The 5,480-nt window shown below is 35.0% G+C and overlaps 1 pseudogene; it reads left to right on the plus strand.

The window, feature by feature from the left end:
• Window positions 1–274: 274 nt before the first annotated feature.
• Window positions 275–5,211, plus strand: LOC117637854 (annotated as a pseudogene).
• The last annotated feature ends 269 nt before the right edge of the window (window positions 5,212–5,480 follow it).

A 5,480-nucleotide genomic window follows, 5' to 3' on the forward strand; every position in this document is an offset into this window, starting at 1 on the left:
AAAGATTTTATAAAAACTGACATTTTTGAAAGTATGAGGTAAATTTTGGCTATTTTTGATAAAAACTCAAAATTATGCCTCTAAATTTAAGTTGATTAAATGATTCATTTATTTATTTTTTTCTTTAAAAAATTGTAAGATATTGGAGGAACTAAAAGATAACAATTTATCATCCTAGTTAAATAAAAAAGCCGAAGTGCGAAACCAAGCATTTAAAAATGGGAAGAACTGAGGCGGGAGAATCATTGCTGTCAAACAGTCGCGTCATATAAGAAAGAAAGAAGCAGAGTATAGCAAGTGCCTACCTGTGTAGCTCTTATTCTCTGCAACTATGGATCTGGGTCATCTTCTCCACCTCCTAATTCCCTCATGCAACTCTGTAAGTATGCTTCTCTAAACCCATCACCACCTTTTCTTTCATCCCCAATTTTGTTATCGTTAATCAATTAATTGATCCTTAATATTCAGGTTGTTATACTCGCATTGTTCTTTGCTTACTTGGCCATTGCCGAATCTATACTACCCGGCAAAGTTGTTCCCGGAGCCACCTTACCAGATGGCTCTCGTCTTCATTATCGCTGCAATGGTTTGCTTCTTTTTAATTGCATTCATAATTGCACACACTATTTGTTTGTTTAATTGCTTGAGTAGCTGTGGTTTAGAGAGTGTGGTGTATTTTTGGCTAAAATCATTTTTTTTTTAATTGTCCTTGTAAGGTCTGCTATCACTTCTGTTGGGTCATAACTTCATTGTGTTTTTTGGATTATTAATTTCCTTGTAGTGACTATATTTGGGTTGATGGTTCTTGAGAGTGCTAATAGCCAGCTTCCAATTTTCATTTATATCTTATATAATATCACATGCAATTGATCATGCTGTGGAAATAGGAGATGATATAATTGTATCTACATTTTGGTTAAAATTTGAGTAAGTGTCAACTGTCATACAGAAAAATCACTTTAGTAACCCAAAATTGGATTGATGGTTTTCCTTGGAAAGACAAAATTTGAATGCTTTCACTTTTCACATCCAGCGTTTAGCACCAATTTGAAAACTCTGTCAAACCTGAAATGCATACTGGAAAGATGAAGGCTGTTCCATATGCATCTGAGTGCGTCCTATCTCTGAACTTCCAATCCACCAGCTATATATCATTCTCCTTTTTTTTTGCCATGAGAGGGGTTATTTCACTTTCCTGAATGTGGGTCCAGCTCCATGCAACAGAACCAGATTGATACATCATAATATGTAGTTTAGCTGTTTCCCAGGGATACATATCTCTATCTCTCTCTCCGTCCTAAAGTTGTATAAATAATTAATGGAGATTATAGTGTTAAAATGTTGCCATCAGTTTATTGTGTTTGTGTGCTCCAAAAATTGAATAATATTAACATCAAAAGAATGTTTTCAGGCAATATCAGACAGAGGATTTGAGCTGTTATCAACAACTTTTCTGTTTAGTGTTCTGGTAAGTCAGTAAGCAATTGACATTTAGTAGTCCATGTTTCAGTTGTAGCATTTGAAATAGACATTGGTGTTGTGGTTGGTGAAGTACATGAACAAACCTTGTGCTGGCATCCTTGTTTAAGATGAAACTCTATTTTCTTTTCTGTTTTCAACTCAGACTGACAATTTTGTGACTTAAAAGTTTAGTTTCTCAGTGTATTGGTTTGGTCTCATGTGGAAGAGCCTCCATATGGGCACCTCCACAACCTCACAATAATTTAAACAATTCACTCCGAAATTACCAAAGAAAAGCCAAAACTTCAGTATGAAACTAATATAATGGGGAAAATGATTCAATCATTCTGTCTTGCAAATATATAGGGATACAAAAGTACCAGCTTCCAAATAGTTTTTCATAATAATGGATTTAACCCTATGATACCATATATTCCATCTTCTGTCAACGAGTATTGGATCATCATTATTAAGTTGTCTTCTTTTATATAATTGTTTCCTTTAATCTTATACAATGTTAGGTCACACTGGTACTTTACGCTGCTGGCTGCAAGTCGAGCAACCGAGGTTCTTCCGTAAAGCCTCATGCGACAGGGAACCTTCTCCATGACTGGTAGTTTAAACAAATTGCCTAACTTATTCCGAGCCATCTCCATTTGGTGAAATGGTTTATATTTGTATATGATATAGTGAATAGTTAAAAAAAATTTATATAAATTCAGATGAGCATATATATAGTGCCCTGCCCACACTTTTCTTTACCAGCCTTATAACATTTGCATTTTCTCAATTAGACAAATGGTAGAAAGAAAAAAAAGAAGGTAGGAACAGATGTTATAGAGGGATTTTAGGACTGATACTTTTAAACCTTGAGTTACCAACCTATCCTAAATCTGTGCCATCTGCATGTTAAGACAATTGAAAACCTCTCGGGTTTCAAACAGGTTTAGATTCAAAAACATCTCTTTGGAATACTCTTCCAACTGGTGAAAATAATTACCAAATATTGAAGATTGAAAAGTCATTGTTTATGTTGTGGTTTAGAAAACGAAAATAAATAAGTTAATGTCTTGATGATTTTTGTCTTCACCAATTCATAACATGCAATGATTGACTACTTGTATCCTTTATTGTGTTAAAAATGAAGTTTTCGGTTTCTGTATTTGCTTCAATCCTTTGTTGAATGCATCTTATGGTTATATTAATACGGACACTCTTAATTTGTTTAATAGGTGGTTTGGAATACAGCTTAATCCTCAGTTTATGGGCATCGACCTCAAGTATGTAATCCAGTCTTCAATATTTGTGGCATGCTTTCCATATAGCCACTCTAACATACACCAATAGAATTAGTAGTAATTACTTTTAATTTCAGACCTTATTTTATCTTTCTTGTATTATCTTTATATGAAGCTTATAAAGATGATATTCTCTTCTGTAGATTTTTCTTTGTTGGAGCTGGAATGATGGGCTGGCTTTTTATCAACCTTCCGGTTCTTGTGAGAAGAATCCAAGATGGCACCTTGAGTCAATCAATGATCCTCTTCCAGTTGTTCTGTGTGGTAATCTGACCTCATTTTATATGTGTATAATATTTGTTTCTCTATGTCTATCAAAATTGTCTATATATAATATATACTCTTTAGTTTACTTCTTGTAAGTGATTGCTGAAAGTTCTGTCCTTTTCCTTTTTTCCAGTTATACATCCTGGACTACTTTTTTCATGAGGAGTACATGACCTCCACGTAAGTGCATTACCATGACGTCTAGCTGAATCATTCAACTTAGTTTTATCCCGTGTCACTCTGCTTTTACACTATCAAGAATCTTTTCTTACCTGTATATCCTAGGGTTCTCATTCCCTCCCCGGACAGATTCTGATTTTATCTTTAGTCATTTTTTTGTTGCTATAGCCATTTTTTTTTTTCCTGTGTCTTCTAGTCGTATATCCATTTTCATTTGTATTTTTGGATATTGAGGAAAGAATTCAATAAGTTTGGTCTGCTACATTTCTTCATGCATTCTCTTTTCTGTCTTTGTGATGATTGAATAACATGCCAATTTGGGTTGTTACATTTATCTTTGCATATTCGATTTATTTTTACATGGTTTGCCTTTTACAGGTGGGACATAATTGCAGAGAGACTGGGTATCATGCTTGTATTTGGAGATCTAGTGTGGATTCCTTTCACTTTTAGCATCCAGGCATGTCACCTAAACTACAGTTTCAATAACTCAACAGGTTTTTTATTTCCTACTTTCCCCCACCCATACGATCACACTGTAATACTTGATTTGGTGTGTTTCCATACACTTTGTTTGAGAACTTAGACTGGCTGTAGAACTGTAAAATATAAAACATATTTGTTATAGATTCTGTGAAACAGAAGAGTGATTTAAAGGAACATTGAAACCCTTAGCCATTGTATTCTTCATTGTTCTAAATTTCTACCTTGTTATTTCCTTTGTTAAAGGGATGGTGGCTTCTGAGTAACAACGTGGAGTTAGGAACAGCCGCTGTTGTAGCAAATTGTTTGACTTTTCTGATCGGGTAACCTTTCCATCAACTTGTAGTTGGCATTCGGAGCATTATAACCTAATTTCTCTTTGTGTGCTAACATTGAACTTTTAAAATCCATACTGGTCAGGTACATGGTATTCAGAGGAGCCAACAAGCAAAAGCATGTCTTTAAGAAGAATCCTAAAGCACCTATATGGGGTAGGCCTGCAAGGGTCATTGGGGGAAAGTTGCTTGCTTCTGGTTATTGGTAAGATTTACATCAACCACCTTCTATATCATCTTGTTCTTTTCTTCTGCTCATCATTATTGTCAATTAAGCAGAGCAGGTCAAGTGAAATGACTTGATCTTTCAATTAAGCACTATTGGTAATTGAATCAATCACCCAACAATGTTTCAGACTATGAGGTGAACCAAGTAACCCATTTAATTGGTCTCAGATACGATCTGGTAGGAGGAACACCTAACTAGACTGGCGGTTGATGAAATCTAAACTTCACAAAAGGTCAAGTAATTGAAAAATGAATTAGATGATATATTGACTATTCACTCTCTCTCTCTCTCTCTCTCTCTCTGTGTGTGGGGAAGCTACACGCATTATATTTCATATTATTTCATAAAACTAACTATAATCCCGGCCTTTCTGTTGCTTACATTGACAATGCTACTTACAAGCAAAGTAGGTTTTCCATCATGCTTCATCACAAACATTTTCTCATACTCTGATTATTTTGGTGAAGGGGAATCGCAAGGCACTGTAATTACCTACCTTGGGGACTTGTTGCTTGCACTGTCTTTTAGTTTACCCTGTGGAATAAGGTACTTTCCCTATTCCTTTACAAATGTTGAAATACTTTTCGTAGAAAAATAGATTTTCCATTTTTAAAAGTCGCTCGTTTTGCAGTTCCCCAGTTCCATACTTCTATCCAATTTATCTTCTCATTCTGCTCATATGGAGAGAAAGAAGAGATGAAGCTCGTTGTGCAGAGAAGTACAAAGAAATCTGGGCAGAATACCGCAGGCTTGTCCCATGGAGAATATTGCCTTATGTTTATTAAGCTACCAGACACTGGACTTTTGTAAACGCATAATCAAGTTTGGTTGCAGTGGACCTCACGCTTTCTTGTTTGTACTATAAAATGCACTTTATTCCCGACTGTTAGAGTAAAATGCCTGCACATATAATTTGTAAATATTATGGTTCTTGTTATATAGCTCATGGTTCTTGTGATAGGTAAGGTGAGATACTATACTCACAATAAGCTCATATTCCATGTGGCGGAACTTTGAACTAAACACATGGACGACTACTATTCAAGGTTGGTTCATTGATTTTGGAGATCTTGGGCAGAAATAAAAGGTGAGGCATTTTATGTTCAACATTTAGCTCCTTTTGTAGAACATTGGACGTATAAGTGCTAAGTTGGTTAGTTTAAATAAAAGAAGCCCATTATAAGATAATGAAAAAAAAAGCTTAAAAAGTTTCAAGATAAAGCCCAA

This window comes from Prunus dulcis, chromosome 8 (genome assembly GCF_902201215.1).
Source record: "Prunus dulcis chromosome 8, ALMONDv2, whole genome shotgun sequence".
Lineage (NCBI taxonomy): Eukaryota > Viridiplantae > Streptophyta > Magnoliopsida > Rosales > Rosaceae > Prunus > Prunus dulcis.